The sequence below is a fragment of the Elephantulus edwardii genome, unplaced genomic scaffold (assembly GCF_000299155.1).
Source record: "Elephantulus edwardii isolate Elephantulus edwardi_28Jun2011 unplaced genomic scaffold, EleEdw1.0 scaffold00134, whole genome shotgun sequence".
Classification (NCBI taxonomy): Eukaryota; Metazoa; Chordata; class Mammalia; order Macroscelidea; family Macroscelididae; genus Elephantulus; species Elephantulus edwardii.
Window position 1 is genome coordinate 4,953,716 of NW_006399884.1, and position 18,588 is coordinate 4,972,303.

Here is an 18,588-nt window from a genome sequence, read left to right on the forward strand (position 1 = left end):
TTTCTGGCTAAACTCATAGTTCTACAAAACTGAAAATGTAAACATTACTTCTTTCCAAGACTACACAGTTTGGATCTATTTTTCCCTTTATATGTTCTGTTGCTTCATTTCATACAAAAGGATACATGACTATAATACCAAAGGATTAAATATAATTACTTTCTTAAAGGCTTAGAATTCATTATGAGAAAACAATGGAAATGGAAACTGCAATGCACAGTTATATCCCAAAGCAAATCTACGAAATAAATTCCTGGAACATTACAATAAAATGTTAGACAAAGTGGGAACCACGAAGGGAAATGAGTTTTAACAGAAAGAAAAGAAGTTTACAACCTTGTGTGGCTCAAGGGAGAAAAAGCTCACCCACATTGCTCTCTTTAAGAGTTTTTCCAGGTTTAACTAGCTGCGTGGAGGTTCCCATATGGCCATTAAAGAATTATATTATCAAATAGAAAAATAATAAGTATATTAAAAAGAGTATATAATCATGCTATTAGAAAGGAAGGGCCATACCATGAGCATGTTATATTTAAGATTTTAGAGGCACTCAATAAACTCCATGCACAGCATAGACTTTGAGTGCTTGCTTTCTAAATCCAATAAAAAACTAAATAAATAATGCAGCCGTGATAACCCTCAAAATAGAAAGTAAATGGCCCATTAAGTGAGCACATTAAGAAATCTTATTGACTCATGCATGGAGCTCTTCAAGTGCCCATTATTACCCAAATGCACTCATCAATAACATTACCCACATTGAAAGAAGTCTTGTTAAATACACCTTTAGGCCACAATTCTCCGTTCTTAGTCAGTTATTAACCATTGTGTTTGAGTTGAAATTTTATAACAATGTCACAATATTTGCTTGAAAATTGACTTTTTCCCCAAAATTCTTTGATTAATTTTATTTTCTTTTTTTTAAAGATAGTATTAGTGACCCAGAGAGAGATTCTTACTTGACCCATTGTTTCTCATTCACTCTCAGGAAACTTACCAGAAAAGGGATAAAACTATAGGCTGCTTCTTAAATTACACTATAATCATAGACAAGCTAGCAGCCTAAGAAATCATTCCAATAATTTTCAAAAAGAGCCAAGGATGTCAAATAGATCTGATTGTTCACTTGATGTGCACTGGCTACACAAGGATATCAGTTAATGTTTTCTGAAAGACATTTCAAAGAGATCTGTAAACATTAAATGAATCAAAAATTTTTGCTTGTGTTCGATCAGATTCACACCCAGAATGTCTATATGTTATATTTCTCTCACGTTTAACATCTTTAATATACAAGGACCTTCAACCTTGACTTCAGGCACACAACAAAGTTAAGCACTCTTCACACAATTGCGACTTAATCATGCAACAGATTTATTAAATACTGTGATTCAAGAACCCAAGTTCGTTGATAGAGTTTCGTCAAATTCCAGCCCAGATTACAGGCTACAAACTGTCTCTCTTCAGTTCCTCCTGATTATCTTATCTCTTTAATCTATTTTTTAGTGAATTTATTGTATTGCATATAGTCCTTTGTTCAAGTTTTCTTTCTGTTTTAGTCAAGCAACATTTTGATATCTCAAGTTCTTCTTTTAGGCATAGTTTCCCTTAGTTTTGCAACCACTACTATTAAGTCTTCTTGCGTGTGGACTATCTAGTTACTATTACTATGACACTAATCAGATAATTATAACATCAACATAGAGAGATCAGCTGGCCCAGTGGACAGAAGGCGATGCTACCAAGCCGAAGGTGGGTGACTTTTAATCTGCGGCCGTCGGACCTGTCTTTCATTGTTTTTGTCCAGACATTCCTCTATGTGGTATAGCCCTGGTGTACAAGTTGCTGTACAGCGGTAACTTGTGGTTGCTGTGAGGCTGAACACTGTGACACTGATGTGTCAAATGCGTTAATGGTAGGTTACCCAATGTGGACAGAGAGTGGGGTGGAGCTCCCCAATTAAAACAAGATTGGAAGCAGGGGTGGCATCCACTTCCATAATAGCTTGCCTCTGGAAACCCTATGAACCTGGAGAGAGGATGAGAGACACCCACGCATTGAGGTCTCACCTTCATAGGGTCGCCTGCGACTTGAAGGCACTTAACAACAAACAACAACAATCGGATAATTAGCTGATCTTAATATTAACTTTTCACTACAGAAAGAGTGGTTTTCAGAAGACACAATTAAGAGACCAGATTATAACACTATTGTTATTGTAACAATAACTTGGAGGGTTGAAATAATATTCTAAAGTTAAATGTATAATTTTTAAAATGATAAAAATCAAATTCACTGATCTCAAGTCAATTATCAATTGGATTCCCAAAGCTATGTTGTTGTTGTTGGTAAGTGCCATTGAGTCGCAGATGACTCATAGCGACCCTATGAAGGATGCTTGGGTGCCTTTCATCCTCTCTCCAGGTTCATAGGGTTTCCTGAGGCAAGCTATTATGGAAGTGGATGTCACTCCTCCTTCCAAGCTTGTTTTCATAGGGGAGCTCCACCCCACTCTCTGTCCTCATTGGGTAGCCAACTGTTAAAGCATTTGACACATCAGTGTCACAGCCCAAAGCTGTAGTTTTTTTAATTATACTTGTTTGTTTACAAAATGAATTGTGCTTGACTTGAAGACAACAACAACAAAAATAATACATTGTTTCTCATAACAGTTCCTTCCCATTATCCTAACCCCCATCAAATTGTGCGACCATATGACTTCGGTTCATGGTGGTAATAATGAAAAGTGTTTTATATAGCATAGACTGTCAATAGAATAATCTAATCTGTCTTGGAAGGAGAACATCCAGTGTGCTCCTTAGAAGCAAAGATGATGAGACTTCATCTCATATACTCTGACTGCGTTATTAGGAGTCAGTCTTTAACCAAAAAAAAAAAAAAATCATGCTTAAAAAGATGGAAGATAAGAGAAAGAAAAGAAGACCCTCAAGAAATTGGATTGACAGGTGACTGCAAGAATAGCATAAGTAGTATGAAATAACTAGTAGTGCGAAACAGGACAAACATTGCAAAGGGAATTGGGGAGGGATAAAAATGTGCATGAATGAATGAAAACAAATCTCTGTGAATCTTAAAAAATGTAAAAAAAAAAAGGCAAAAATCGGCATTGAAATAAAAAAAAATACCTTAAACGAGGCAGAAATTAGAAGGAGATTAAAGGATTGGGCAAGGCTTTAATCTGTTCAACTCAATACACTTAACAACATCATCCCCAGGAAAAGAATTATGAATAGCTGAGGAGAAAATAAACACAAAATGAGTGGTGGGAAAAAGGTAATCCTAAGTAAAAACTCTGACCACGTGATTATTTGCAGAAGTGAGAACTGTGATTGTTATGAGCCTTTTTCTCCCTTGACGTTGTTTTTATGTACCTTTGGTTGGAACTAACTCGTAACTGACTGGCCAGCAAGTTTTAAGAGGTTGTACATACCATAGGAGGATATTTTCTCTCCTTCTCCCTTCTATCAGTCAGTCGATTTGAACTAACTGTTTTTGGCTTGACAGTACCATTAAACTAACTGCCTTTGGGTTGACCTTACCAGTAAGCCACCAGAGCTCTTTTCTTCCTTTATGTTGTTGTTGTTGTTGTTGTTGTGTGCTACCATCTTGGAAAATATTATTTCCTTCACTTATCAAATTTAAGAAAGCTCTGAAGGGTCTTGTAGGTGAGGAGTTGTACTGACAACACAAAGACAAGTAGTTGAAATACATTAACTAATCTGTGGAAGAAAGCTGAGCAGTCTCCTCCCATACCATTTACTATCTCTGAAAACTCATTGTAAGGTCACTGTGAGCTGGTTCTGATTCAACATCAATGAGTTAAGTTATAAAATTTAGAAGTCTTATTCAATGCCGTAAGTAGAGCGTAAACTTCTTCCTTCAGTAACATTGGTTCTTGATCATGTGCTACTTCTTGAAATGGTTGCATGTCCACCAATTTTTTTATAGTACCTTCCATCTTCCATTTTTGGTGCTTCTGCATCAACCAAGATTTTTCCCATGGAATCCTTCAGTACTGCAATTCAAGGCTTGGATTTGTTCTTTAGTCTGTCCACTTGAAAAATGCCAAGCCTCTTCCTTTTCGGTTTTCTTTTTTTTTTTCAATTTTATTTTCTTTTTTAGGGTTTTTTTAATTAAATTTTATTCGTTTTAATGAACATTTACAGAGATTTTGGGTTTTCATTCATTCATTGTTGCACTGTTTTCTCCACCCTCATCCCCAGTTCATTCTTCTTCCCCCCCCATGTCTGTTTTAATTGTCCAATTGCCACAGTGCTTGTCAAAGCCAGTTCTGATTAATCTCCTTTGTCAGTGTGCCCCTTGCCATTCCCTATCACTCCTCCCTGAGAGAGACTTCACCCTGATTCATAAGGAAAAGGGGATGGCGTATTCTCTTAGCTACTTCCTGCTGAAAAGGGATGCTGTGAGTTTCAGGGCGAAGGTCTTCTCTCACTACTCTAAAGGGCCCCCTTGGCAGTAGGAAACACATAGACTATTATGGAGATTGATTTTGGAATTTAGATGCACTCTTATCAATTGTGCTTAGCCGTACATGTTCATATCCTTGAAGATGTATCATGGAAGTGTTGCAGCCTAGAAGATACAAATTTAACTAACAAGTTAAAAGTGCATGAGTCAAAAATGGAAAAGCAATAATATTCTGAGTAGAGGTTCTAATAGTGGCACAAATCAAGTTACAGAGGTAAGGTGGTTCCATTGCCATCCTTACTCTAAATTCTTTTTTTTTAAATTTAAATTTGTTATTAATTTCAGTGAAAATTTACAGAGGCTTTGGATTTCCATTCTCCAGCTTTTTGTACATTTCATTATTTTTTTTTGTCTCCTTAAGTTGACCTTTTGTACATCTCTTGTTTAAGCATCTTTTACTACATGTGTTTTGGCCTCTCTACATTCTAATGCAAGTCTCAGAGTTTCTTCTGACATTTGTTTAAAACTGTCCTTTCTTTCCTGTCTTTGTAATATCCTTAAGCTTTCTTCAAGGGTGATGTCCTTGATACAAACACACAACTCAACCAGTCTTCAGTTATTAGTGCATTCAACAAATTTATTCTTAAGGTGATTCCACACCTTAAATCTATTCTTGGGATGGTTCTTAAAATTCATTTGGGGAAACAATAAGCAAAAAGATAGCTGCTTTTACTTAAAAAAGGAAAAACAACTAATGAGATCATAAATGTACATATGGTTAGATGTTGTCTGAACAGATGTTAAGTGAGTCATACTTGTATCAATAGAAGATGTTTATTTTCTCTGTCTTAATAAAATCAAAACAGTAAAAAGAAGGATCTTAAGAAAATAGTTTCACAAAAATTCTCTTTTCACCTCAAGGACCATTATGCCTCTACTTAAAAGTATGTTTTTTCCTACTTAGAAATGGCTTGTTGTAATGGGGTGAGATGACATTGAGTCAGAGCTGATTCATATCAATCCCTATACAAGTGAGTGAAGCATTGGTATTGTGTTTTGAGCCTATTGTTAGCCTGTCAGCCTATCTCATTTAATATATTTCACTGACCTGCTTTACCAAGCACGATGTCTTTATGCTTTTCCAATTGCATGCTCAAAGAATATGAGGCAAAATTTCACTATCCTTACATCTAAGAAACATTCCAGTTGTACTATTTCAAAGGCAGATTTATTTGTCATTTTGCCATATTTGGTATGGTTAATAGTCTTCATCATCACCACAGTTCAAAAGAAGCTCTAGTGGTTCAGTGGAAAGGAGTTGTGCTGTCAACCCAAAGTCATGTGGTTCAAATCCACCACAGGAAGAAGATCAGCATTGTCTTTCTATACAATTTACTGCCTCTGAAATCTTTGATTTTCTTTATTCATTGTCTCAGTCTCACAATATGCATGTGGAGACAGAAAAATTTCATGGTTTGGGTGAGGCATATCTTGGTCCTGAAAGTGAAAACTTTTGTGGTCCTTTGGAAAAGATCTGTTTGTTTGATTTCTTGACTGCTTCTAGAGGAGTTGATTGTGGATCCAACTGAAATGGAAATCTTGACAACTTCAAGTCTGTCTCTGATTAATATTATAGAGCTTATTGCTTCAGTTGTGAAGATTTTTGTTTTCTTTACATTGTTTTCCAAACTGAAAGTTCAGTGGCAGATCTTGAATAGCAAATGCTTCAAGTTGTATTTGTTTAACCAACGAGATTGTATCATGTACATATCATACACAGGTTGTTAGTGAGTCATTTTCCAATCCTGATGCTATGTTCTTCTCTATACAGTCCATTTTCTCAGATTATTTGCTCACTATATAGATTTAACAAGTCTGGTGAAAAGATACAACCTTAACACACACATTTTTAAAATTATTATTTTAAGTAATTACTTTGTTTGAACAAATGCTATTTGATCTATGTGCAGATTCCTCATGAGCGTAATTAATTGTTCTGGAATTCCTATTCCTTGCAATGCTACCATAGTTTGCTGTGGCGTCATGGTAAGAAACTGTGCTCCAATACCAAAGTGAACTGATAAGATGACCGCAACAATGGGCTTAAGTGTATCCAAGACTGTGACAACACCACAAGATTGGAAAGTATTCAGATCAATTCTTCATAGTGTCACTATGAGTTGTACTTAACTCAATGAAACCTAACAACAGCAATAATCCCACTCTTGGGAAGATACACCAGAGAAATCGGAGCTTCAACACAAACAGATAAGTGTGCATTCATGTTTAACCCCACATTATTCACAATAACAAAAAGATGAAAACATCTCAGGTTAACTTCAACAATTGAATGGATAGAGAAACTATGAACTCATAAAAATGAACTCATAAAACACTACACAATGTAGATGAGTCTTGATGACATTACGCTGAGTGAAATATCTCAGTAACAAAGAGATAAATATTGCACAAGCTGATTATTGTAATAATAAGATTGAAGCAAGGGAGAGGGGAAGAGCAGGAAAAGAAAGGATAGATAATGAAAGCTGCACTGGAATGAGTGAAAGGAAGGACACTGAAAAAAATGGATAATTAGAAACACGTGTATCACAATAGTCTTGCAAAATGAGTGGTGGTGGGAGGGAGAGGAGGAAGGAGAAAATGTGAATGAATGAATAATAAAGAAAATTTTAACACTAAAGTAAAAAAAGAGCAAAAGGGCAAGAAATGTGCAATAAAACAACGAAAATGTATTTTAAATGTTAAAAAAGTTCTAAAAAAAAAAAAGTTCTAACATTCATGTAATTCAACAAATGGATATTAAAACTACAAAAAGTAGAAGTTAAACTCCAAGATGATAATATAGACATAGTTTTCCCTATTTTTGCCATCACTCAGTACAAGTAAATATCTTGTATGCTGTACATAAAACAAACATAGGAAGACTTGTGAGAAAAAAATAGAGATGAAAGCACATTGGTTAAAGGATTATACATAGATGAGTTTCCCTGGTTTTCTTTTTCACATACACTAGACTTGGAGCTGAAGTCGCTGGCAAAATGAAAATTAAAATCAGGATGATTTTTCATAAATAAAGGGAGGTGGGCCAAGACAACCTATCAAGATAGATAATACCCACTATTTTGTTTTCCTTTCTTAAACTGACAATTCTAACTCAGTTTAAGACAGGAAAACTAATGTGATCCTATTAACAATCATAGCAAGGTTGAGTAGGTATCCCAAACTTTTATTCTTCCCAAGTTGTAACCTGCCTCAACAAGATTTGTGGAGTAAGCGAAAGAGATCATTTTCATCCTGCTGAGCTTGGTAACTGTGGACAGGGAGACTTTCACTTCCACCAGACCCATTCCTTTCTTTACTTCCTGGAGTGCTGTCATTTATGCAAACTGTTCATGGTTGAATAAAACCAAGGGCAGAAATAGTGAAATTGAACAGGTTTTTATCATCATATTTCCTCCAGTAAAATTCTTAGTATACAATCTTTACTAGCAAGACCTATTCCACAAAGAAATGATGTGTAAATGTTTGTATTTCAGACATAGAGTAAGTTATAAGCAATGTAGCAATTTCTCATGATTGGCAAATAACAGAACTTACTGGAGTCCTGAACATTCCATATAGTTTTATTCACAGTCATCCTCAATTAGACATTTTCTGCATGTGAAGGCAATATTGGAATAAAAAAAATTACTTACACTTATTTTTTGTGTAAAACTAAAGGGAGAAAAATATCATAATTGTTAGTTTGAACTGGATGGAATCTTATCAATTAGAATAAATAGCTTTGCCATAAAATTTTTATGTAAAGACTTTAGATGGGTAAGCTTTCTAGGTGAGTTTGGCTTTCAAATATTTTTATTAGAAGTTCCTCCTCCTGGAGGGATAAGTAATAGGGACAATATAGCTAAGTACAAATGATGTTTTAATCTTTATGTTGTTTGAGTTAAAAATAAGTTCAAGATATTTAAACCTTTAGTTGCATTTGCTAAATGTACCATTTGTCATGAGCTAACTTCAAACATTTTTGGAAGACATTCTTGCAAAGTTTTGTCACACTCAGCATCATTTGAAAGATGAATTCAAGTTGACTATATTTCATAGCACCTGCAGGTTTTGGAAAGAAATAAGATTTGCAATTGGCATGTCCTAGATATTAATTTATGTATCAAGTAGAAAATATTAAATCTTCAGAGAACCACCTCGTTTTGCCCCGCCTGGTACCTTTGAATATGAATATTCTCAGCGCTGGAAATCCTTGGATGAAATGGAAAAACAACAGAGGGAACAAGTTGAAAAAAACATGAAAGATGCAAACGACAAATTAGAAAGTGAAATGGAAGAGCACCAAGCAAATCTTTTGCGCCAAGATCTGATGAGACGTCAGGAAGAATTAAGACGCCTGGAAGAACTTCATAATCAAGAAATGCAGAAACGCAAAGAAATGCAGTTGAAACGTAAAAGAGAAGAAGAGATGATGATTCGCCAGCGTGAGATGGAAGAACAAATGAGACGCCAAAGAGAGGAAAGTTACAGCCCAATGGGCTACATGGATCCCAGAGAGAGACATGAAAATGGGTGGTGGAGGAGCAATGAACATGGGAGATCCCTATGGTTCAGGAGGCCAGAAATTTCCACCTCTAGGTGGAGGTGGTGGCATAGGTTATGAAGCCAATCCTGGAGTTCCACCGGCAACCATGAGTGGTTCCATGATGGGAAGTGACATGCGTACTGAGTGCTTTGGGCAGGGAGGTGCGGGGCCTGTGGGTGAACAGGGTCCTAGAGGAATGGGACCTGGAACTCCAGCAGGATATGGTAGAGGGAGAGAAGAGTATGAAGGCCCAAACAAAAAACCCCGATTTTAGACGTGCTATGAAGGCTTTCATTCCAGTTGGTTTTGTCTTCTTGTTTAGATACCAACCTTTTAAATTCTTGCATTTTAGTAAGAAAGCTACGTTTTTATGGATGTTAGCAGTTTATTGACCTAATATTTGCAAATGGTCTGTTTAGGCAGGTAAAATTATGTAATGCAGTGTTTGAAACTCGGGGGGATTTTCTTTTTTTTAACTGTATAATGTCCCTCAAGTTATGGCAGTGTACCTTGTGCCACTGAATTTCCAAAGTGTACCATTTTTTTTTTACTGTGCTTCGAATAAATAGAAAATAGTTATTAAAAAAAAGATTAAATCTTCAGGCTGACTTGATGCAAGGTACTATTGTTAAAAATATTTAACAGTAAAGAATAAATAAAGTCAATCAATGTACATCTCTACTTATGGGGGAAAATATATAAAATCAATGCTTTTAATTTGACCATTGCTGTTAAAGAGAAAATAAATTACAATAAATCTTATAAGCATGTGTCTTAGCCATTTTCAATGTGATTTAAAGATTAAAAGGTGCAATTTTTTCTATCATATGGTATGTGTAAATCAACCATTGTTTTGCTAAATTAGCAGTCAACAAATAAAGTTTGCAAAATATAATGCTGCTTTTGTTAAACACCATAGGGTAGAATAAAATTCATGGTGATGTTATGAACAGCAGATCTGAACCCTGCCCTATCTTGTACCATCATCATCTCTGACATGCTTGCGCCCATAGCAATCATCACAGTGCTAATCCATCTTGTTGTGGGTCTTCTCTCTTTATCTGACCCTCTACCTTTCCAAACATGATGTCTCTTTCCAAAAAAAAAAAAAAGAAAAAAGTAGATTCTCTTAGCCACATGCCCAAAGTATGTGAGATGCCATCCTTGTCTCCAGGAGCACTCTGGATGTACTTTTTCAAAGAAGTATCTATTTGTTCTTGTGGCAGTCCATGAGATATTAAGCACTTTTCTCTAACGCCACAACTCAGAGGCATCAACTTTTCTTCTTTCATTCTTATTCGTTGTCCACCTCACCTATGTATAGCAAGTAATTGGAAACACCATGGCCTGAATCAGGTGTAACTGTGTCTCAAACTGGAAAGCATTATGCTAAGTGAACTAAGTTTCATAAAGACAAATACTGCTTAAGGCCATTATTATAAAACAAGTACAAGGATCCAGGCAGGGAGAGGGAGTTCTTAATCAAAAGGTCACACAATTTGATGGATTGAGGGAGGGTGACTAAAGGAAAGAGGAAAGATCTGGTGTGGAAAAACAATGTATTCAAACTTTGTAAGTGAACCAGTATAAAATAAACTTTAATGAAACTGACATCATTGCTCCTCAATAACTTGGAAAGGTTGATGACAACAGACTTTCCCAGTGCAACATCTCCTGATCTCTTGACTGCTGGTTCAAAGGATCTTCATTGTGGATCCAAGTATGGTGGAATCTTTGATCTTCAAAGTTCTTAGATCTTTGAACTGTAGTCTTTGATCTTCTGCAGCAAGAGGTCTCCTCAATTTCAGCAAGCAAGGTGAATTAGATGTATAACACAGGTAGTTGATAAATCTTCCTCCAATCCTGATGACCCATTCTTCTTCACAGAATCCAGCTTTTCCAACAATTTGTCCAGCATACAGATTGAGTAGTGTGGACAAAGGATACAACCTTGATGCACATCTTTTCTGATTTTAAACCATGCAGTGTCCCCTTGCTGTTTTCAGACAAGAGTTTCTAGGTCTATATGGAGATGTCTCATGAGCACAATTAAGCATTCAGGGAATCCTATTCTTCTCAATGTTAGCTATAGTTTGTTATGATTGACACAAACAAATTCTTTTGCATAGTCAATAAGACAAATGGACATTTTTCTGGTATATTCTGCTTTCAGTCAGGATCCATTTAAACCAGCCATGATATCTCTAATATCTCCATGACCTCTCCTAAACTCAGGTTTAATTTTTGGTGTTTGTCTGTCAATGTAGCGTTCTGGCTGGTTTTAGATGACGTTCAACAATTTTGTGTTTGCATTTATTATTAATTATATTGTTCAATAATTTCCATATTTTGTTAGATAATCTTTCTTGGTAATGAAAAATTGAAGAAGAGTGGTATTTCATTCACGGTTAAAAAGATAATTTCAGGATCTATCTTAAAGTTAATATTATAAATGACAGGATGCTATCCATAAAGATACAAGGAAGACTTGGCTAACAACTGTTATTGAAAAATATATACCAGCAATAAAACCAAAGAGGGGGGAAAGTGAGAATTTCTACCAATTTTTGCAATCTAAAATTGACCATACATGCAATCACAATGCATTAATAATTACTGGTGACTGGAATGTAAAAATTGGAAATAATGAGGAAGGAATGGTTGCAAAGTATATTCTTGGTAACAGAAATGAGACTGGAGGTCAAATGATTTAATTTTCTAAGTTCAATGATTTAGTCATTGCAAATCCTTTTAAAAAAACACACACAAAAGTTGATTTTATACAAGGAACTCACCCAATGGACTGCCCAGGAATCAGATTGTCTACATCTGTGAAAGAATTATTGGAAAAGTTTTATAGCTGTTCAAAATCAGGCCACTTGCTGACTATCGAAGAAATAATCTATTACTCATATTCAAATTCAAATTGAAGTTAAAGAAAATGAAAACAAATCCACAAGAACTAAAATATGACCTTGAGCATATCCCACTCGAATTTAAAAATCTTCTTAATGACAGGTTTGAGGCATGAAAAACAAATGATCAAATACCAGAGTAGTGCTGGAATGACATAAAGGATATTATAAGTGAAGAAAGCAAAAGGTCATTACAAAGAGAAGAGTAATGAAAAAAGCAAAATGAATATAAGAAAACTCTGATAATTGCACTAGAGTGTCAGGAAACCCAAACAAAGGGGAGATGCTGAAGTAAAAGAGCTGACTGAGCAAAGGGAAGCTCAAAAAGATGAAACACAGTATTTTAACAAAATGTGCAAAGAACAAGAGTAAAATAATTAAAAGGGAAGAGCTCTCTTGGCACTTCTCAAGCTTTAAGAACTGAAACAAAAAATTCAAGCTCAAGTTGCAATATTAAGAGATGCTATGGGAAAAGTCTTGGACAATCCAGAAAACATCCGAAGAGATGGTCTGAGTCACAGTATCAAAAAAATTGATTGACACTGAAATAATTCAGGAAGCACCATATGAACAAGAACCAATGATAATGAAGGGAGGTGCTCAATCTGCATTGAAGACATTGGAGAAGAAAAAAAAATAAGGCCAAAAGAATCAATGGGATACCAATTGATATATTCCAAATAGTAGATGCAGCCTAGGATGTGCTCACCAGTCTGTGCTAGGAAATTTGGAGGTAGTTCATTGATCAACTAACTGGAAGAGATCCACATTTGATGATATAGTAAATACTTATTGTTTGTTTAGTTATCTTTCTGAGATTTAAAATAACTAAACTAGTGGACAGGGGTTGTAAATTGCTTGTCATTTAAGTCCAAGACTCAGACTTGCCTATTTTAATAAGAGAAAGTTTCCGCTTCAGGTAAGAGAATAGATACTGATTTAATCTGACTTTGAATAAGAACCTTTTGGTAATAGATTGAATTGTGTCCTCTTTGGCTGAAAGCAGAGAGTACCAGGGGAGTGTCTATCTGTGTTTCATTGATTATGCAAAGGCATTTGACTGTGTGGTTACAACGAGATGTAGCTAACCTTAAGAAGAATAAGAATCCCAAACACCTGATTGTGCTCATGTGAAATCTATATTTGGACCAAGAAGCAGTTATCAGAATAGCACAAGGAAACTGCATGGTTCAAAATCAGGAAAGGAGTGTGTCAAGAATGTTTTCTGTCTCCATATCTTTTCAATTTATATGCGGAACAGATCATTGGGGAGGTTAGATTTTATGAGCAGGAATATGGCATCAGGATTGAAGGAAGACTCATTAACAACAAACTATGTTATGCAGATAAAAGAACTTTGTTTGCTGAAGTGGAAGAAGGCCTGAAATGTTTGCTGCAGAATGTCAATGACTATAGTCTGCAATATAGATTGAAGCTTAACATCAAGAAAATGAAGATTCTCACCACTGGGTCTATTGGCAGCACCATGATAGATGGAGAAGAGATTGACATTGTTAACAATTTCAATTTGCTAGGTTCCAACAATAAACATTCTAGCACTAGAAGTCAGAAAATCAAGAGGATTATATAGGAAAATCTGCTTTCAGGGACCTCTTCAGAGTGCTGAAGAGCAATGATACCAGTCTACAGACTAAGGTGTGTCTGATACAGGCCATAGTCTTAGAAATTACTTGCTATGCATCAGAGAACTGGACTATGACCAAACATAACAGAAGAAGAATTAACCTATCTTTGAGCTATGGTGCTGAGGAAGAGTATTTAATAGACCATGATTGCCAAGAGAACAAACAGGTCTGTCTTGGGAAGGTGAGACCAAGTTGATCTTTGGAGGCAAGAATTTTGAGTCTCTATCTCATATACTTCAACAGGTTGACTGGAGGGATCAGCCCTTGGAGAAGGACATCATGCTTGGAAAGCATAAGGGATAGTGCAAGAGAAAAAAGCGATGGACAAGATGGATTGACACAGTAACTGGGGTAATGAGAGTAGATGTGTCTGAGGCAATGAGACTGGCTCAGGTTAGAGCAGGATTCAGAGCTATTGTGCATAGGGTCACTACGCACATAAAAACAACAAAATATGTGTCAGCTGGGTAGAGTCTAGATTCCTAATGATATGGCAACTATCCAGTTGTGTAATTTGACAATTAGTTAATGATATAATCTTCCTTTAATCATCTGACCTGATGAGATTAGCCAATCAGTTTTAAGGAGATTAGCTATGGAATGACCTTACACCCCTGATCTGATATGAGGGGTGTTTCCCTGGGATGGGCTTACATCATCTTTTAACAATCTCTTTCTCTCTTATTGCTGTCCAGTGGGAACTAACTGGAACTTTCAGTGAGTTTTCAGAGGTTGTAAATCACAAGAGAGAGAATTTCCAACTTTCTCCTGTGGAGCAGGTGGATTCAAACCCAAAAAGCCTTTGGGTTGACAGTGCAATTCCCTACCATGAGAGCTCCCTCCTCTTAACAATGTGAAATAAAAGGAACAAGAAGAGAGGACAAGGAGGGCCATGAAGAATTGGGAGGGAAGTGTATCCTTGCAAGCCAAAGCCTTTGCTCAGAACCTATCAGACCTTCAAGAATATTAATGTCAAGATGTGTAGAGACATATAAGGAGAGCTGGTTCCACAGAGGATGAAGGAAGACAAGGACTTACCCCCACAGTTTTCAGAGATAGAAAGTCTTTCTCTAGCTTCAAAGAGAGAGGCAGCTTGTGTGACAGCCTTCTAGGGCTTATGAGTCTGTATTGGCTGTCTGTCTTTAGTGCTGCCTGCTATCTGTTAAGCCACTGCTGGTGGCGCTCCAGACCCGGTTGGCCAAGAGAGGCATCCTCAAGCATCTGGAACCTAAGCCCCCGGAAGAGATTATTGCTGAGGACTGTGATGATGATGCTGTTGACTGTGAGATGGCCCGGTTGGAAGGCTTGCCACCAAACTGGTACAAGGAGTTTGACCTTCCTGTGGACTCCCTTACTACTGAAATGTGGACACAGACCTCGTGTCCTGGCTTTCTGCACATGATCCCAACTCTATTGTTACAAAATCTACCAAGAAGCTCAGGAGTGTTAATGCAGATGTTGAGGAGAAGTCAGACTGAGGCCACAACAAACTGGACAGAGATCAAGAGAAAAGCTGGACAAGGTGGACAAGGTGGACAAAGAGAGTGAGCAAGCCAGAGATTGGGACCATGGGTATGAAAAGGCAGGCCGAGAAGAGGCCAAAGAATGGCATCATCATCGCCGAGAGGAAGTGGCTCCCTACCCCAAGAGCAAAAAGGTGGCAAGCCGAAAGGATGAAGAATTAGATCCCATAGATCCCAGCTTGTACTCAGATGCACCACGGGGCACATAGTCAACAGGGCTTCCCAAGCAGAATGAGGCCAAGACAGGTACAGATACAACAGCAGCTGGGCCCCCTTTTCAGCAGAGCTCATACCCATCACCAGGGGCTGTGCTCCGGACCAATGCTGAGGCCTCTCGAAACAAGCAACAGGATTGAACCTTTGCCTTTGCAGCCCCTGCTCTTTTAGAGATTCTCACAATCTCTGTAGAGATTTTTAATAAAAGCTTTTCAGTGGATCATGAAAAAAATATTAAGGAGAGGGAGGAAGGAAGGAAGGAAATTCCTCTATTGTTTCTGTCCTGAGTTTGGACTTCTAGCTTCCTAAACAGTGAGAGAACAAATTTCCATTTGTTAAAACATCCCCTCATGATATTTCTATCATGGAAGTACTAGGTAACTAAGATAGATTGAAGCAAGAATGATCAGTTATGAATAGGATAGAAAAAATTATAGAAGACAAATAATAGGATCACAAACAAGTCAGAATATTTTTTATGCAACGCTATGCCATCATTCGGGAATTTAAAGATATAGAGGAATGTCATGGTATAAAACATGCATGTTCCTCGCTGGAGGTTTAGAATAGGATCAGAAAATTGGAAAAACATATTAAAAGTTTTCCCATGTCTTAAATTTACTTGAGTTTAAATACTTTCAGTAATTATTAATTTTCTATAGTTGATTTTTTGGGGGAAAATATAAAAATGTAAATATCTTGGACCTGAAATCTACTTAAGAACAGAACCAGTGAAAGGGCAGACTGAGGATGACATACTTGCTTTTTTTTTTTCTAATGGAAGGAATTGTCTGATACAAAGGAATTTCATGAAATAACATATGAGCAAGAGCCTATGGTGATGAAGGAATAATTTCAAGTTGCTCAGAAGGAATAGGCAAAAAACAAGGCTCCAGGAGCTGACAGCATACCAATTGATTTATTTCAACAAACAGACGCTGCCCTGGATGTGTTAAGTTGTGCCACAAAATCTGGAGAGCAGCCAGCTGGACAACTGACTGGAAGAGATCAATATTTGTTCCCATTTCAAAGAAAGGTGACCCAACAGAGTATGGAAATTATTCAACAATATCATTGATATCCCATGCAAACAAGATTCTCCTGAAAATTATCCAATAACATTTGGAACAGTATGTCAACAGAGAACTGCCAGATGTGCAGGCTGGATTTAGAAGAGGTCGTGGTACTAGGGTTATTATAGCTAATGTAAGATGGATCTTGGCAGAAAGCAGAGATTACCAGAAGAATGTCTATCTGTCCTTCATTGACTATGCAAAGGCTTTTGACTGTGTGGATCACAACAAGCTGTGGCTTACTCTGAGAAGAATGGGAATCCCAGAACATTTGATTGTGCTAATGCGAAACCTATACTTAGACCAAAAGGCAGTCATCAGAACAGAGCAGGGAGACACTGGATGGTTCAAATTCAAGAAGGGGGTCCCTCAGGGATGTATTTTGTCTCCATACCTTTTCAATCTGTATGCAGAACAGATCATCTGAGAGAGAGGATGGGCTGTATGAGGAGGAATGTGGTGTCAGGATTGGTGGAAGAATCATCAACAACCTACGTTATGCAGATGACACAACCCTGCTTGCTGAAACTGAGGAGGACCTGAAGCACTTGCTGCAGAAGGTCAGGGACTTCAGTCTTCAATATGGATTGAAGCTCAATATCAAGAAAACAAAGATTCTCACCAATGGGCCAATTGACAGCATCAGTATGGACGGTGAAGAGATTGAGATAGTTAACAGTTTTCGTTTACTTCGTTCCACAGTCAACACTCTTGGTAACAGCAGCCAGGAAATCAGGAGATGACTTGCATTGGGAAAGTCATCTGTGAGGGACCTCTCAAGAGTACTGAAGAGCAACGACGTCAGGCTGGAGACTAAGGTGCCCCTGATCCAGGCTATAATCTTTGCAATTACGTGCTATGCATCAGAGAGTTGGACAATGAATAGGGATGATAGAAAGAGAATTGATGACTCTGAGCTGTGGTGCTGGAGAAGAGTGTTGAATATACCATGGACTGCTAGGAGAGCAAAAAAGGTTTGTCCTGGTGAGGGTGAAGCCAGACTGCTCCTTGGAATGAAGGATTCTGAAGCTTAGTTTGACATACTTTGGGCATGTTGCAAGGAGGGACTGGTCCTTGGAGAGGGACATCATGTTTGGGAGAGTGGAGGGACGGCACAGAAGAGGAAGACCCTTGATGAGATGGATCGATTCTGTGAGTGAAGTGGTGGGAATGAATGTGTTTGAGACAGCGAAGTTGGCACAGGATAGAATGGCGTTTAGGGCTCTTGTACATAGGGTCATTATGAGTCGCAAATGACTCGATGGCACATAACAACAACAAACCTATTATTGTGTTGATACATGTATTTTGACTTCATGTCACAAAGAAATACTTTCCCATAGATTTTCTCAGACTGCTTTGAGCCACTAACCATTAGGTTAGTAACCAGGTTCATAATTGTTGTGCTACTAGTCACAAGACGAGCATAGGAAAATATGAAGTAAGTTCACTATAAAGCATGGATCAAGCTGGTAAAGAACTAGGAAATCCTTGGGAAAAGAAATACTAATTTATATAATATTTGGAAAACTAGAGACATCAAATAATACTTGAAATGTATTTCTAGAAAGATAATCTTTCTCGGAAAACATAACAAATTCCTATTTTGCTTATCATGTTTCCACGGCAGAATGATATTCTCTGTATTTGATTGACATTTATGAAACTTATGCTTAAGAGAAGAAATTTTGTCACTTCCTCCTCTATCTTTACATTTGGCCTTTCACCTAACTTTGCGCTATAGTGCTTACTCAATATATGTGGGTTTGTACAGGATTGTGTGGGTACAAAGATTACAGAATTTAGAATTAGATAGACAAAGACTTTATAATCAAGTCTACTACCCACTAATAGTGTGAAGAAATGGGAAATTAACCCAGTTTCTTTTCCCTCATCAATGAATTGAGAATAAGACAAAATTCATCTATAAGAAGCCTACCACAATGAAGAATATAAAGTTAAAAGATACAATTGATAAATGTATATGATTTCCGAACAGAGAATACGTAATAAAATAATTACTCTGAGGTATTAATGCCTTATTAAGATAAGGCATCTAAAGAACTTGCCCTGAATGTAAAGGCTGCCTTAGACATACAACAAATTCCAAGTCCACTATTCCAAGTCCACTCATGATTTGCTGTTATTGTTGTTAGG

At 37.0% G+C, this 18,588-nt stretch overlaps 2 pseudogenes; both read left to right on the plus strand.

Moving 5' to 3' along the window:
* The first annotated feature begins 3,870 nt into the window (after positions 1–3,870).
* On the plus strand, positions 3,871–9,332 carry LOC102847759 (annotated as a pseudogene).
* Positions 9,333–9,339: 7 nt separating this feature from the next.
* Positions 9,340–15,498, plus strand: LOC102848164 (annotated as a pseudogene).
* Positions 15,499–18,588: the final 3,090 nt, after the last annotated feature.